General features: G+C 40.1%; 1 protein-coding gene across 5 annotated transcripts in view; it reads left to right on the forward strand.

Moving 5' to 3' along the window:
* Positions 1-18,005, forward strand: part of RASGRP3 (RAS guanyl releasing protein 3) — a 58,336-nt gene that overhangs the window by 5,425 nt on the left and 34,906 nt on the right. Inside the window, exon 1 of one of the 5 annotated variants that reach the window (XM_019006006.2) lies at positions 7,183-7,422. The exons of 2 other annotated variants lie outside the window; for them this stretch is intronic. The gene's annotated coding sequence lies outside the window, so the exon portion shown is untranslated. Of the gene's footprint in view, positions 1-7,182; positions 7,423-18,005 lie in introns of those variants that run through there. 2 more of the 5 variants (XM_015621759.3, XM_015621761.3) reach the window with 2 other exon arrangements.

An 18,005-nucleotide genomic window follows, 5' to 3' on the forward strand; every position in this document is an offset into this window, starting at 1 on the left:
GCCTTCATATAATGCTGTGGTTTGATACTGAACACAGCCTACGTGGAATTCTGGACCCAGCACGTCACTCTAATATAGTTCTATTCATTCAAATATCTTCTATTAGAGGTAATTGTCTTAAGCAATAATTAAAAAGAGCAAAAACATAAAAGAGGGGGATAATGTCTTCATACCACTATAAGGAACTAGAACTAACAACAGAGAAGGGCCCAGAGTAAAACAAGTGTAATAAATCCAGCAGTTATATATAGAGACCTTGGCCCCAAGGGGCTCTGTCATACAAAATATTAAGTGTTGTGACTATAATAAGCAAATCTCCTCTCAGCTAAGGAGCATGGAAGCAATAGTCTCTCTCTTGTCTTTCCACTGAATACTTCATGCATAGTAGGAAGGCACAGATGGATGTGAATTCACTCATCTCAGAGTGAGCTGGGAGCATGAACCCTGAGACATTTGCAGCAAATTTCAGGCTGCTGGTTAACAGTCTGACAGATAAACATGCTGTGTGTTGGACTAAGTGGAGATCCTGCCTGACAGTTCTATCAGAGCAGGCATTTGTGATCCATGCCTCCTTTTACAGGGCATAAAAATGTTACTGCTCAAAAGCAAGCAGTGCATTAATTTTTAGTATTTTGACAGAAGCACTTAAAAAGTGGTCAGGGTTTTTTCTAGAGAGAAGGAGGAAATAGGTTTAGTTTTTTGCTCTTTTCTGTGTCTGTTACTAGACTCCACTGTTTCCACTCTTGTAATGTCAATGCAAATGGACTTGCAAAGTGGAAACCAGTGCTCCAAGTTGTTACTAGACACTCAGTACCAGCCTGTGCTGCGTCACTGAGGAAAGACCGACTTACCAAACCAAGAACCACTGTGACATCAGTGCTGACAACATGTCTATCAAAATTAATAGAGTGAAAAAAACATTTTTCACTATTCATGTGTAGTACAAATTTGGCAAGATAACATTATCTGCTGTAAAATTTGAGTGAAAATCATTCTCAGAAATAATCTATACAAGACAAAGCTGACAGCAGTTGAACTTGCAATAGGAAAGACAAGTAAAATGCAGAAATCTAGGCACTTTTGCTAAAACATTTCAGTGTTCACTGAATTGAAAACTTCTGTGCAACTATAATTTAATTTAAAGTCTGAGAGAGGATATCATGAAGAACTCAGGAAAAAACCCTGATGTCATACTCTTGGTCTCTTGTATTCGTTTGCGCCAATTGTGGAAAAAACTCCATACTTACTGGAGATTTTAAAATGGTAGAGGAACTACAGATTAGCTCAAACTTACCAGATACAGAAAAGACAACAAAAACTGAGAACTGCTGTAAATTCAACATTACAGCAATGCCCCATCCTTCTTCAGCACATCACTCACAATGAGGATGGCTGGAGAAACTTAAAGAACAAATCTCTTCCAAATGCACACATCTGTTTCGAAATCTTCAATCTAGACAGTATTGAAAAAAAAAACCCTTTGTGACAGATGTGCTTCTGAGCTACTGTATCTAAGCCTAGAATTACTGGAACACCTCTTCAGGCTCTGTTTCTGAAATGAGCATATCCACCCTGTGGAATAAAACTATTCAATGTAGTTGGTGACAGACGGTGAAGAGCTTTTGTTGCTTTGGTTTTTGGGGTTTTTTTGTAATCATGGGTCTATTGTCACTGCTGCAGAAGCTGTATTAGTGCCTGCTATCACGGCATTTTTCATTAATCAGATTTGTAATCCCTAAAATCTAGTATCTCCCTATACTTATTCAAAGAAAATATATCACATAAGTTAAGATACAATTACCATTAACCTGCAGCTGTGAGTGCACAGCATTTCCACAAACCAGCACACAGATTCCAAGCTGGACATCAAGAGGAGGAAAGAAGAAAAAGGTGAGGGGGTCCCACTAGCGCTGTACATGAGAGAAAAGGTTGTCTTTCACATTTATCATTAAGCTTGATCCTTCCACCTCCCATCTCCACCTCCTGGATCCTCTCTCCTTTACTCTTGTAGGTCTGTGCTTCATGGTTGGATGATGTTCATCCTCAAAGGTCCCTTCAAACTGAATCTATTCTATTCTATTCTATTCTATTCTATTCTATTCTATTCTATTCTATTCTATTCTATTCTATTCTATTCTATTCTATTCTATTCTATTCCGTCCTGTCCTGTCCTGTCCTGTTCTCTCTCCTATCCCTTCCATTCCAGGCATACTACTTCTGGGTTTTCCACTAAGCAGACCTAACACCACTGAGTACTTAGGAGAAAACTAAGAGCCATCCAAAAGTGGTGGGAAGACTGCCTAGGGGACAAGCCAGAGCCCCTCTGGAACATGGCATGGGAAGCACTGAGGGCACAGACTGCTGGCAGAGTGGCTTAATTCCCAGAGAATTCAGGAGTCACTGTAACAAGTGAAAACCTTTGTCAGAAGCTTATAGCTGGGTTGAATGTTTACTAGGTAAAAAAAAAAATAAAAATCCCCCACTGCCTGCCATGGTGCAACTGAGCTGTCAAAAAGCAGGTCTGTATTTCATTGACTAGAACTATTGCTGTTTATGAGCTTGAAAGAAATGTTTAATGGACCTCGACAATTTTTTCCATCCATTATTTCTGACAATGGAATTATTGGATATTTTAGTTTAATTCACAAACTCTGAATTTCAGATGGGTACAGATTCCATTTAAATTATCATTTTCTCATATACTTAAATTACTGAAGGGCACTGTTTTCCAATGAAAAGCAGCCAGCAGCCTTGACTCTAAGCATTGCTCTGAGCTCGCCTTATGACATTTAATTGATGTTATAAAGGAAGGACTGGTTTCAAGGATCATATCCAGGGATGCCCCAATTTGATAACTTATCCTCTCAACTCTTACTCTCTTAGAAGTGATGTGACTACTGGGTGCACCCTTGGGCACAGAAGGGGAGCTGCACTGGGCATTTGCAGTACTCCTGTGCCCCCTAGAGCATTACACTGAGGGACTTGGAACTGACTTAGACTGCTAGGGGTGTAATGTAGCGCATAAATGTTTAAAACTGATTCAATGTAATGTAAGGTTGAGAGCCTTATATGCTGTATTTTCAGCAAAATTTCCTATCTGTTGTGCCCCTCATACGTCCTTTAGCTGGAAGCTCTGTGTAAGAGCTGCTGGACTATTTATAGCAGCCCCTTTAAAAGCACTTAGGTATTTATAAAGCATCCTGTCTGGTGAAGGCTTCCATGGTCTGCTTTCATTCACTTCAGCTGATAGTGAAGGCTATATAGTGTCTGGGGCAGTGAGGTAGTGTTGCCCTGAGAATCAGGCCTTTCGATATTGTTTTCATAATTTCTAGCTACTTTCCCAGGAAAGTAACTATAAACATAGGTGTTTATACATTCCATTAAAGACACGCCTTTTGATGGATGTCTCTCACGGACAGTGTGGTTGGGAAGGTGGTAACCTGACTATCCAATCCCTGGTCGTGGTCAGAAACCTATAAATACTGAAAGAACAAAATAAACTTCCTTCTTCTTTCATCACTCTTTGAGCTGCCTCAGTGTGAATCATTTTGTGTCCGACAGTGACAAGGTAGACCAGCAAACCAGACAGTTTATCTGTTAGGTTTGAGTTCCATATGTTCTAAAAGGCCAAAGTCAAATAGCAGTGCAGCCATTTAGGAAGCAAACGTAGCAACACAGACTTGCAGTTGACATTGACATCTTTGTCCACTGAGAGTCTTACTTCCTGTTCCATAAATTCCAGAAGAACATGCTAACAGAAAAGAGACATTTTCAGGCAACCCACGAAACAGATGTCCATAACTGCCATATGCAGAAAGTAACTCAATAGTTCAAAATTCTGCCCAGTCTCAAAGCACTGATTTTGAGATCAGCTCTCTGTTAGTGATCAATTTCTAAATTAAAATACCTACAGTTAATTAAATGACACATAAGCAAGACATAGCTAAATGCATCTAAAAAACCCAAAAAATAAATAAATAAGAGAAACAACAGTTTAAAGGAAGCCATGAAATAAAGCCACTCCTACAATAAGGAGAGGCTCTGGATCCATTTATTCAGCATCAATAAAAGCAAAAATCTCCTGATCTCAACCCAAACCAAAATGGACAACTGTTCCATTCTTAACTCCTCGGGGCTACTCTAAAAGCTATCTATACAATGTGACATTAAATATTTTATTTGCATACACACATCCCTATCACACTTCAGTGCTAACTGTACTTATTTTCTGTTGCTCCTTTTCAGTATTTCTCATGTCCAATTTCAGCGTGGCTGAGAAATCTGTGTTCATCTCTTAGTTTTCCTTTGAGGCATTAATCATAGAATCTTTTGAGTTGTAAGGAACCCACAAGGATCATCGTGTCCTATTCGCAAATGAAAGTTCATAGAGAAAGAAATGCACCCTTTTCAATCCAGTCTTCATTTGTTTTCTCAACAGAAAGAGAAGGTAGAATACTGTTGTGTTCCACACAGCAAAGCTTTTGTCATATTTAAAATGCTGATAGAAGTAAGAACACAACACTTAATTTTTTCAGCTGCATTAACTACCTGGTCTTCTTTTCTATGTTGGTATTTCTTTTAAAAAACAGGAAAGAATAGAAAAAAAGAAAAACCTCCACAAAATTTTTAAGACCTTTATTTTTAGGAATTACACCCAAATTATTTATCTGTTCTGTTTCATAATAACTTAAAATTGTCTGTCTAGAATGAGGACAGATATTTTTTTTCCCACATAAACCACAGTTTACAGCAGTATTTACAGAGCCATAAAAATTAGTTTATTTGTCTACTAATTTCAGAAAGTAGAAAGGCTACTTTTTTTTTTAGGAAGTGTATCCAAAGTTGTTTGTGGAATATTGCCATTCAGTCATTATCATCAAATTATGTTCCTATGTGGAGCATGACTACCAAATACAGACAGCTATTCAGTTCAGAGTGATGACATTGTACTCTGTGCTATTTCAAATGGCCCAGGTACCACCAGTATTTAATCAATTATATTAACAGTTGCTCATAAATGTAAAAGAGTGCAGTTGATATTGCATAATCAGAGAAATGGACAAAGTAATAAAAAATATATTTATGGTCAAATAGATTATTTTGGAACACATTTCAGTCATGTTTTCTTCAGTATCAACAGGGAGTAATTTTCTACAAAGTTGTAAAGAAATTTAGGAGTAATTTCAAAGCTGCATGTAAAGTTCTGGTACCCTTGATCTTAGTGTGTTTTAGGGGAGATGAAAAAGCATTTATCAAGGATAACTCATTTGGTCAATGGGTGGTGCCTTAAAGCCCAGTGAGTGCCTTCTCCTTTCTCTGAGCAAGGCCAGGTGTTTACAGCCAGGTCTGTCATCCATGGCCAGGCCCTGCTGGAACTTCAACTCAGTTCTGCCAGGGTAGCTCTCGCTCCATTTTTGAAATTGCCATTCCTCCACTGGCCTAAATTTGAATTAACTCATTCCTCATGGGCTTATTTCTCATTTTTAAATTCATAGATTTTACAACCTCCTTTTCTAAAGCCTCCTCAGCATCTGTGCAGGCCCCTGGGTCACAGAGCCCCATGCCCTGGGACCATCTCTTGGAGTCTTCCCAGACAACATGAGGAGCAGCTTATTGAGGTGCTGCCCAGCTTGACTGTGCATCAGGACACACCTGCAGCAAACATTCCCTGCTTCCCAGGCCTTCCTCCTCCCTCTGCCTCTTGCTCAGGCCAAGAGGAGGCCAGGCCACATGCAGAGCTCAAGCCCTTTGAGCAGGAACCCCAACCCCAGGGCTCCTTGGCCCCCCAGGCTGGGACTAAAGCCTCCCCACAGCTGGATGCACCCATGCCTGGCCGGGCTGAGAGAGCTCCCTCAAGGCAGGAGTTTGTCCTCTGAAAACTTGTTTTCCCAGAGTCCCGAGGAACAGGAGAAGCTCACAAAGGCAGGCGTGGGTAATCAGCACAAGGGCTTCTTCCCTGCTCCAGGCTATGCTGGCAGTGCTGGTGGCTGCATGGTTTTGTAACCATGTGCCGGTTTATATAATATGAAGAGCTGGGTAAGGTCAAAGGAAGCAACCCGAGTTACCCTTTGTCACTGCAGACTTCAGGGATTTGCTGGCTTTCATTGGATTCTGACAAATGTGCCAGCTAGATATGCTATACTATTCTAACAACTTTTAAAGCAGGCACCTGGCTCTGAGAAATCCCTTTAATTTGTCCAAATCTCAGTTGCAGCACTATCTATGGGTGTAGTTTGTATTCCAGAAAAATGCCCTATAATGCCCTTTGTAATCCAATGAGACCATGCTGTCTTGCAGGATCTGGATTGCTTACCAAACATCAAAATAGCATTACCACGTCCTGTAGTGAGGCATGATAATTGCCTGTGTCCTTTCTTGCCAATTTGTGGTACCACCAGGGTTTCAGCACAGTGTATCCTGTACATGGGATGGGAATTTCAGAAATTCAGAAAATAATATTTTGCACCTCACCCTCGAAATACCATTGACTGTCTCAAATACTTAAATATCTTTAAATGAGTGACCAAGCTAAAGGAAATTAAGTGTAAAGTCTCAGTTGAATTTCAGTAATGTGTGACTACATATCACCCGGAAAATTCCATCAAAACCCTTTCTTGACTTCAGCATTTCTCCTTCATTTGTCCTACATCTGGGAACATGGGGATAAGGATGCATTTTTCTCGCTCTCTCTGTTTAGACTGATAGTCCTCACCTCAAAGGGTCTGTCTCAGTCTGACTATACAATATCTGGGAAACATATTATGAAACACATAATCCATGAAGTAAAAATGCCAGGTGCCAAAATTAAAATTATCTCCAGTATTAATACTCGCAGCTCTAATGTCCAAACACAAAAGATAGTAATGTTCTTCTTAAGAAGAGCTAATCCCCAAAAGTGGGGTTGTTCGTGTATTTTGCATGACCACTGGAGTGCCCTGGTCTTAAAGACACTAGGAACACAATGGTATTTTAAATTTTCCTGTTCCTGTTTAAATTCCTGTGTTAAAATACAGCAAAGTCTGCAGTCAGAAAAAAACCTGAAGCGATCAACGGGGACGTGTTTAACTTTCCACTTGTGCTGCCCCTACTGTCGATTAAGGCTTATCTGCTGTTTGGTGTTAGTCATTAAAAAAAAAAATACCGACAAAAAACCAGAAGTTATGGAGCACATAGCGCCGCGTTCCAGTCAAATGCTTTAGCAAAGGCTGTTATTATGAAAAGGATTTTCTAATAGGGGGAATAATGATCTTCAGATTCTAACCTCCTGGCACGGCAGTGAGATTTATCAGGAGGGGCATGTGACTAGTTAAGACACACAGCCCCAGCTTGAAGGAAACAGCTGCTCATTTCATGCTTTAGCACTTGGCAGCTGGACAAGGAAGGGTGATGTTTGTGTTGAATACCTCTGCAGAACCAAGTACAGTAAGTGATTTTCCCTGTTTTTGATTTTTTTTCCTAAACTGTCACTGTTTTCCCATTTTCATCCTAGACCTTTCATAAAAATACTTGAAAGAGTGAAGCATATTTTTGAAACTTCATTGATAAGCAGTCATTCATGCTCAGATTGCCTGTATTTTTCTGACCTGAGATTAACAGCATTGTTTTTGGTCTTGCGGGAACAAGGCAGGTACGGTGTTCCGCCCTCATGCTAGCCAGGAAGGGAATATGGTGCTTATTTATTCAGATGATGGAGTGAGGAGGCTGTTTATGATGACTGAATTTTCCTTTCTCTGTAGAGCTAGTCAATAGGTAGTGATGCAACTTGAGTATAGAGAAATGTCAGTGTTTGCCTTAAAAGCACTAGGGTAAGGAATTGACAGAGGTAATCCCTCAAAACAGTGTGATCAATCTGAAAAAAATTGCTTGTGACTGGTTACTTCCTGGGGGTTAATGCAGAGATTTTTTTGAAAGGAAAAGGTAGAAGAAATGCAGGAAAACTGAAGATGTACTGAGTAAGATATTCTCGAGCCATTCTGAATAATAATAACGCATAATTGTATTTGGAACATTGAAATAATCCTCCCTAAAAAACAGGGAAGGCGTCTCCTAAATATCTCCAAGTTTTTAATTCAATTTTTTTTGGGTACTCGTATGTTTTGTGGTTTTGCTTCATGAATGATTGATGTCCCTGTCTCATAATTTTTGTCTCTTACAGTCTGAAGTTTTCTTTTAAAACCAGAGTGTAGGATACATAAAAAGGAACTTTTGATCAATTATTTACATAGAGATGAATCAGGTTTCTTTGGAGGAAGACTTAGGAGGAACGGGAACAGGTGAATGAGTGATGGATCTTGATATGTGATAAGACTAAGGTGCTCTGGGGAAGGTTAAAGAGGGACAGACAGAGCAGTGGGGTCCTGTTGAGGAAGGTCTAAGAGTAAACACTGATAGGTAGCATGCAGTCTCCCCTTTAAAGGTAGGGAGAACAAGCTTTTCAAAGATTTCTCGTGTAAGAAAGTGAGGCATCATTTATCTTTGAAGACTTTTCTTTTAAACCAAAGTTTATGATTTTGACAGTTATTTGGAAATTTTGTAGGAAAATGTCAATCGGTTTCAATTGTTCACAAAACCAGAAGTCTGTGTGGCTTCCTGCCTGTTTGTGTCTCCAGGGATAGACTGCCTTTGAACCAAGAACTGCAGAACCCTGCAGCCCTCCCACAGGGGTACTGTGGAACACCATTAACAGCGCAGGCCCCCGGGCCCTGAGGTACCTGGCACTGTGTCAGGAGCTCCTGGTGCCTGCAGTGGGCTGCAATAAGGCTGCAATGGGGCCCCTCCAGCCTGTCCACATCTCCATTCCATGTGGGGCAGGCAACATAACTTGTTTCCTGGCACTTTTTATTTTGATCGTGAATAAGTTTCTTTTTCTTCAGAACTGAAGGAATTCTGCTTTTTGAGTAAGATTATGCCACTGTGAGCTTGTTTCCAGACACTGTACTTTGTAATTTTAGTGAATGCTCTCTATTAACCAAACTGTGCAGGACTGTTGAAGGACCTTGCTGTAAACCTAAGTTCAACCCCAAATCCTCCAGAAAACAGATATGAGCTCAGTCCATACCTGCTGTAGCTTCTTGGTCCCTGCTTCTCCACAGCCTCTGAGCCAGCGTTGGTGCAGAAGGTTGATGCAAAGCCAAATGGCTCTGCACCAGCTGGGCTGTGAGCCAGCTGTAGGTGCCTCTCTCAGAGCTGATTGATTCTCCGGCTGCGCTGGGAATTAAGTGTAATATAAAAGAGACAAAACGATGATTACAAAGTAAACATCAGATAACCACAGTACTGAGCTTGCCTTCAGGTTATAATGTCTGAAAACACCTTTGTTACAGTGGTAACTGAATTGTCTCAAAGAAATGTGGTGGGAGAGCTCAGTTTTGTGCCTCTTTACCATTGGTTGTAAAGGTAATTTGCAATCAAGGAGAATAACTCATCACTTGGATCTGCAAAGTTTAAGATAAAAACCCCTGCTTTATTTACAGCTTCCAGCTGTCATTACTGTATCTGATTCTGAATTAAATTCAAGATTCATGACTAGACTTTTAAATTCTCTATCCACAAAATGAAGAGAACTTGATCAACATCACAAGATTCTCAAGAGTATAATCGTTTCAATCCTTATCACGAACTCATTTTGGTAAGAATATTTACTGTTAAACACAGCCAGTGTACTTTGAGAAATAAGTGCAGTCTTCAGGCTGCCTCACCTTTTGGCTTTTCTCATTAATTCAAACTGCAATATCTGTCACTGCAACACCAGTCCTGGAACACCACTGGGGCACACACTTATTTTTCACTTGAGTAGAAAACACAACCTCTGAACCACCTTTTTATATTATTTTATAATATCCTGATCTCATAAAAAGTAATGCTCAGCTTCTTGAATATACACCCCCATTATGATCATGTAAGTCAAGGCAGGTCTGCATAGGCATGAAGCATATTAATTAAATTCCAGCATTCTTTGTTTAGGGAAGTGCTCTGCCCTTGCATTTCCCCTTGATGCATCTCAAGAAAGTCCAATATATAACTGAAAGTTCATCCTGGATTTTTTTTTATTACATTGTACAGGAGATTGGGTAACAGTGGGGACATTGCTGTCCCTGTGCAGAAGCTCAGTCACTGAGAGTGACCCTTGTCAGTGAGAGTGTCATAAAGTTCCTGTTAAATCTTTTCCTCTGAGGAAATGATCAGGGCAGCCTGGCATTCTCTGAATGGGTATATTTCTGCTCTATATCAAAACATCTAGCTGAGGAGCAACTGTAGTTGTGCTAGCCCCTCTCTCTAGTTGAAAATGCCATTGTATCAAGGAGCCACTCCCAGGATATCCCTGAATAAAGAGAGGAAACTACTTTTAAAAATACTGTAAGGGCACTTGTGTCCTTTTCTTTTTTTCCTAAGCTACCTAGGCCTGGCTACAGTACATTTGTACAGGTACTCTAAATATCTTGCTCTAAGTGTTTTATTTTAACATATTTATGGTATATTCACTTTTTACTGCTGAATATGATAAATCTGTTTTCATGTTGGCCTTTTTCTACATGTCAGAAACAGCAAGGTTTTATACCTCAGAGTTTGAATCACAAGCCTGAAACAAATTCTCAGGTCCTCTGGTTTTTGCTCTTCATTGCTTTTCTCTGTGTTTTTTTCCATTCAATGTGAATAGCCAGTGAAATAGTACTTTTTCAGTAATGGGTTTTCTTATTGGTGTAACATATCTAAAAACCACCTGACCACCAGAACAGAGGTGTTGTGACAGGGCTGGGGGGGAACTTTTCTCTTGTAATGAATGTAAAAGATTGTCAGCTACAGGCACCAGCAATATCAACAGAAACAGATTTGGTGAGTCCAGTTCAGCTACAAAGACTAATCCTGCAAATACATAGGTATTTGCTCAGCTGATCATGAGAGATCCCATCAGAAAGCTCAGCTAACCTCTAAGTGTGTATGAGGCCAGGCTCAGCATGTGGGTGCGTGGAAATACCCACAGGGCTGATGTTTACAGCTCAGCAGAAAATACAAATTACCCCTGAGAACTACTCTGGTTGTTTTGGTGGCCATCTGCTGTCTCACTTCTCTGAACAACTGCTCCCCTTGACCACATTCAAATAAGTGAAATGGTTTGACTCTCTCTGCAGAGTACTCTCCCACCTGTGATCTATGCATATGCTCCGTACTGATGATCTGGGGTTTCTTGGGCAAGGGGAGTGGGCTTCAGGATCTTTGGAACCTGCCAAACATAATAATACGTGTTAAATTAGTGAGATCTGAGCTATTCTTGTTCAGATAGCTCATATATTTAGTTCCTGCAAAGAGAAAAATAACTGTATCATCTTGAATTAACACAAATTTAATATTTGTGATTCTGCAATATGTCTGCTTTGGACTACCACAAAAGTCATCCCAAGCTTAATGTACATTAGCTGATATAAATATATTGATATTACATGTTATATATAGATACATTTCCATATACAACTCCTTCCACTCCTGTTAAAATTGCCTCTCTTTTCAACCCCTTCTATGGAAACCTGTTCCACTCAGAGCAGTGATGAGCTTGTGCAAGGGGGTCTGGAGTGCAGGTATGTGCAGGAACAGGATCTCTGAGGTGAACAAGGATTTTCCATTATTCCTGAAGTATATTATACTCCCCATGCCTGAAACAGGTTGAAGATTTTCAACATAGAAATCAGTCTTAGGGACTGGCATTTAAGTAAGTCATACATGATATGGTCAAATAGACAGAACATGGCTTGCATGGGGGGTATTTGCATGCCTGCTAAACAAGCTGATAAGGCTGTCTTTGATACATGACCGAAGGTTCATATATTCTTTGTTGTAATGCTGTTTTCTTGTTCATGTTCCTTAGAAAGATGAACATTTCTCCAGCTTAAACTCTTGTCTCAACAAGTTGAATTTCCTTAATCTGAAGTGGCATTATTACAGATAGGCTTCTATTCATGACCCATAATTCACTTATGTCCACCCAATCCATAATCTTGGTACAGGTTCATGTGGCACACATGGTAAATTGTTTCACAGCAACACACTGTTCGAGCCCAGAGCTTGTTTGGAAATTTCTGGTGTTGCTAGTGGGAAGTAAAAAAAACCCAGTTTATGCAAATACATAATTGATTACCAGTGGGGAAAATTACATCAGAAAAAGTTTGCTGGATTAGGGCTTGAGTCAACTCACTATCTGGATATATAGTGATTTTTGTCCTCCAAATCAGAATAGCCATGACATTCCAACCTTATCACGCTGTTCATAAAATAGCTTCCTTAAAAGACTAATAATAATCTCTTCCACTAAAGATGTCTTGCCTGCTTTAGCTTGCTTACTCATGTTCTGCTTTGCTGAATTCATGATCACATTCTTCCTGGAACAGCTGCCACCCTTCCTAAAACTCTTGGTTTCCAGGCCCTGCCCTAATGACTGTCTGTATATTTTTATCTTAAGTAGGGATTTGGGGCAGGAACTTGAATTCACATTTTTTCCTCTCTTCTTGAGTGAGTGCTCCTCCCCTTAAATTACGCAGTCACACTCTTGCTTGCTTGATTCCTGCAGACCAAAGAAATGTCATTATTTCATGCAATATGGAATTACACTGAGGTTCTGAGGATGGTGAATCTCCTCTGCAGTCTCAGCCAAGAGAGCGTGAGATCTGCAATCCTTCATAACTTTAAGGAGTCTTCAGAGCTCTTGGAAAAGGAATTTGGGCATCATGGCTGCACCTATGTTGTGTGGGATTGACACATTAGGTGTGACTAAAGGATGCTTAACACAGACGAGGCAGAGGATTTTTGTGTGTACAGATCCCAACAGGATTTATGAGTGACCTATGTAGGGATGTTACTGGCTCAGACTTTAATATCAAAAGTGCAGGAAGAGGTTAAAAGCTCTAGACAGTCACCTTCTGGGGTGAGGAGGTGAGAAGTAAGAGACCAGGCTGAGAAACATACCCCTGGAGTCAGGACGTCGAAGCAAAAGGGAGCCAAGATCTGGGCTCTTAATCCTTCTCTTGTATCTAGTTCTCAGCTCATATTGCAGAACTAAAATAAGAGATGTGGCTTTCAGAGTACCATATCTTAAATTTGCTTCATGTCTTTGTTTCAGAATGGTCTCTTTTTTGAATACTTGAAGTGATTTAATGATATTGAATTAGAAATTGGTATAAAATTTGACCTGAGCATGGTTATCTGGTATACTAGTGCTTTTAGAAATACAGTTTACTCCTGTAAGCTTGAAAAAGACTGAGCTGTTTTGAAAACCTGACTGCAACAGCAGCCACTCTTATAATTCTAAATACAGCAGAAAGAAAAACAAGTCCCTAAGCCTCTAAATCAGCTTTTAAATCAAGATCTTCCCAACCCCTTCACCCTTTAATTTCTTCCCCTTGCTTGATCACATTTTTCACTTGATATTAGCTTTACTATATAGCCACAGGATTTTGATTTTTTTTTTTAGAATTACTGGAGTTGAGCAGATCTGTAAGGAAATCCTGACAAGGTTCTTAAATTTGATAATTATATGCTAAGAAGTAAAGAGTTTTGGGTATCCTCTATAAATTCAAAACAATCAGGTTTGGATTAATTCAAGAAGTGTCTTTCAAGTTGTTTGGGATGGTCTGAACTGGTCACTGCAAAGATGTTACACTACCAATTAACTGGCAGGGTTTTATCTACCATGCCAAAAGTGCACTGGTTGCAGTATGTGATTCTCAGCTGTTACAGCTGCAGCAACTGCTCTTGTCTTGTTGCTTTTCAAATAATGGTGAATCCTTTAGCATACATGAGCTTTAAGGAATTACAGTGCTGTATCTTAACATATGAGCTTTGCAAACTTAACCAAGGGGTTTTGGTTAGGTTTGTTTTTCTGAAGTCCTATGGCAGTAGTGTGTTCTGTGGCTGTGGAAGTGGGATATTTGTGTAGCTGCAATCCTGTTACATATTCTTTCATACAATAAATATATCACTGCCAAAATAATACTAGCAAAATAAATATCAAAGTTGTTTGTTTGAAGTATTACTTATTAAAGCAGGAACTGTAAGATGCTTTTCCTCTTTTTCCTTTGATATTTTGCTTTTACGCTGCTCCTTCCCCTTTTTCAAGTTGTCTTGCTGTTCTGTATATTTTTATATACAGCACATTCTTACATTACTCTTTTTTTAAAGAAGGCATTTAACTTGTTGGCTGCAAGCTGTCTCATTGTTAGGAAGGTATGTGGTTATTAATAAAACTCACTCTGGTCCAAGAGCTTGGATATAGGAATATAGGGACTGTGGTGACACTGTTCTCATATCCTGTACTCTGTAGACTTCTTGTATCATAAACGGTTTTAGAGGTTTGCTGTTTCTTCTTGTTTGTACTAACCAGTGCATGTTTCTTAGTAGATTGCTTTGTGAGGAAGCAAAGTTTAGTCAGCCCACTGATGGTTGCTTTGTTACTTCTGAAAAAAAAGTACAAAATCTAGTCAGACGCACTAAAACCAGCCAATAATCTCTTTACTGCTCTTCTCTGTTGGAGGCTTAGTATTTAAAAAAAACTCTGTCCCAAGAAGCACTCTGTGCCCATGCTTAAAATGTTCTCTTTGCATCATTTGGAAATCTGAAACTGCCATTGTTCCACCCATCTTCCCAAGGGAAACTCAGAAGTAATAACTAGAGGTGAGAAGCTGCTTACGTATTCTGATGTCCAGCATCTGCTGACAGAATTCCCAAAAGAAAGATGCTGGATCTCTCCTGACCTCCGGGCTGTGTTTTCACTCCACCAGCCTCTTGCAGGCCTGCTTGCCTGTGAGTCGTGAGGCGCTGGTGACTTCTGCAGCTGTGAAACCATAGCTGAACCCAAGCCAGGTGTCCCTGCTTCGTGTGAGTGTGCAGGAGACTGCAATCTGCAGCAGCTCCAAGGGTCACGCAGCGGTCTGCCTGCGCCGTGCGTGTCTGTCACCGTTTCCTAGCGTGCCACCTTCATCTGCAGCCTCTCCCTAAAGAGCAGCAGCTCTCCGAGGAATGGCAGCTGCCACCAGGGACTGAGAAGGGCTGCTGGCCACTGGCAACTGGTCCAGCCACTCTCCTACTGTGGGGGCTGTTAACAGGTCTGTGGGGAAATAGCAGCTACATGTGAACCATTTTCTACGTTCATCAAAGGGGAAACAAAGGATTATCCCATTACAAATGCACCATAACAGCCAAGCCAGCAAAAGCAGCCAAAGATCTGTCCTGCCCTCTGTCCTTTTAACTCTGTCTTGCTCCATCTCAGACATCCAGTTTCCCATTACTTAAGTCTCTGAAAGCCTCTTCCTGCCTTTATTGTTTTGCCAGTTGCTGCCTTCAATTTACTGCACCGATAAGTACTTCCCAGGCTGTAAAATAGGTGATCGAGACATTTCTGAAGCCACTCTAGGTTTTGATTGTAGCCACAGGAGGAAAGGTCAGCAGCAAAACTGCTCTCACTACACAGGGAGGCCACTCCTCACACTAGGGTAGGTATGGATTGTGAATTCACGGGGAGAGATGTGAGGGAATGTAGGGGTTTACAGGACTGAAGAAGAAAAAATGAACATGCATTTAACCTTCCCTTTTCACAAGGTGAAACCCTTGGTTTTAGTAGGTGTACAGTAACTGCAGCTGTTCTTCAGTTTGGGAAGGGTCAGAAACCAGAAAGAGTGAGAAATAAAACACGATCATCATTGCTGAAAATGATACCAGGTAAGTAGGAGGTGTTCAATTCTCCCTAGTGGTATCTGTGACTGCAGATAATGATCTTGTCTTACCTTGATATAACGTAGAGGCAGAGATGTCCAATGGAAGAGGGGGAATGTTTTAAAATTTTCGTTTTTGGAACACTTAGCTATATTCTCTGCTGTTTGGATGACCAGCACAAACCTGTAGAGCTTGGCTGGCTTGAGAAGCTCTGTATGTGTCTGCAGTTCCTGTGGCATCATTACAAAGGGTGGCACAGACCATTTCAGCGTGGCTGTCTCCCAGTGTGGGGCCCAGGAAGTTCTGTTCCATGACTAGTTAGTCTACTAGTGGGAAACTATTACTAGTTAGTCTACTATTAGTGGGAAACAACTGGAAATTACAGAATGATATGGAGTGACAAAGCTTTTTCTAAGGGAAAAAAATTGGTTTAGAAGCTATGGGTTTATTAGACAAGAACTTGATACCAAATTTTCTGAATTTTAATACAAGTTACATGCTCTTATGACTCTTCTTTGCCTTAAAATTGATTGAAAAGTTGTGTGAAACTAAAAGCAGCGCTGCCTTCTAAAGCTGTCGTAACTCTTGGAATATTTAATAGTTTGAAAGAAGTCACTACCCAGGGACTATGCTACTAATATAAAATTCTGGTTTAGTTAAAAATAAGATGTAACAAGCATTGTGGTAGATTTTCAAGCTGAACATATGAAAAAGTCTAGGCAGATAGGGATTTCTTAGTAATCAAATTAATAAATAAGTGTGGTTTTTCTGGCTTGTCTTGAAGAGAACATAGCTGGTTAGAAATAATAAAATATTAAAATATTTTGTAACAGATATATGGTAATAAATATTCGGGGGGGGGAGGTGTCTTTCAGAACTGAAAGATTGGTTACTTCCCCAAATGTTTTTTTAAAGTAACTAAAAGAACTGTTTTTTACTTGGGCTGGACCAGTCTCATTATAGGCATGTAACAGGGTAACCAGTTGTGAATATACGCCGATAAGATGTATTTTAACCCTACTAACAAGGCAGACTTCCTCTTTAAAGATGCTCTGTGCAAGTCTGTGAACAGCAAAGATGATTTCCAAGAGTTTCTCGGAAGGCTTACAGGCAGTAGTATAACCTGCAAGAGGTATTTATTGATGGTGTCTTGCTTGGCTTCTGAAAAAAGATCAAGTTAGAGTGTGTGAAACTTGCTGCTGCTGCTGTCCTCTCCCTCGGTGCTGGAGATCTCTAATGTGTCTGAAGCCCAAAGATTCTCAGAAGAGCTGCATCCCCTGGTGTCACACATGTTAATCAAATGTCTGATATTGGTTATTTGACTTTAATGGGAGTAGCAGAATCATTTTCATGATAAATCTACTGAGAAGTATGGCTGGGAGTTTTCCTTCTTTTGAAAACAAATTAAGTCTTCCTTAGCTCTCCCTTTTAACCTGATGCATTCTGGGCAACTCTACTGCCTTGACCCATGGGAAGTGGAAGATGTCATCAGCATAGTATATGGAACAAACCACAGATGTCTGCTTAGATTTTACTGCCATTTATTAGCTGGAGTTAAAATTACAGAGGCAAATACCAACAAAGCGAATACAGGAAACAAATATAGAAGTGGATGGGACAAACCTATGGTATATAACAAATTCCATAAAAAGCTAGTATTGCAATTGGGAATGTAACATTTGTTGTTTTTATAAATCCATTTATTAAGCTGTCCATTATTTTAGGTGAATTGTAAGGGAGAAAACCTGGGGGTGGTGGTGGTAGAGGTGTTACATTGTCTCTGAAATCATTTTGGTTATGTTTCACGGAAAGAATGCTAAACAAAATGCTATCTAAACAGCTCAAGCCTTAATCAAGTGACTTTCTGATTACTGAAAGGTTTTGGTCATGTGACTGTCCATTGGCATTCCTCATGATTTCTGCAGGCTTCTCTTTTATCTGTATTGTACTCCATTTCCTAATTCATGAACTTGTACAAGACACCGTGGTCTTATGTGTGTGGGTCTGAACTAACAGCTGGGTAGTCCATGTGAGTGGATCCATGTATCCACTTGGTCTCTTACCTGTGGCCCTATTAATTTAACCTCTGTTCCCGTAGAAGACTAGATGTCTAGGGCTTGGAATGGCTTAGAATACCCTTCAGTGTTGATTGGATGACTTGTAAAAGTAAATATTAAGCTTAGTGGAGTCTTCTCTCAAAATTAAGCATAATATTTTTTGAGTATTTGTAACTTGAATACTTTTGTGCTAAGGCACAAGTGCACATCCCATAGAGGCTAGACTGGATGTAAATAGCAAGGTTTTGGCAG

This window comes from Parus major, chromosome 3 (assembly GCF_001522545.3).
Source record: "Parus major isolate Abel chromosome 3, Parus_major1.1, whole genome shotgun sequence".
In the NCBI taxonomy this organism is placed as follows: Eukaryota; Metazoa; Chordata; class Aves; order Passeriformes; family Paridae; genus Parus; species Parus major.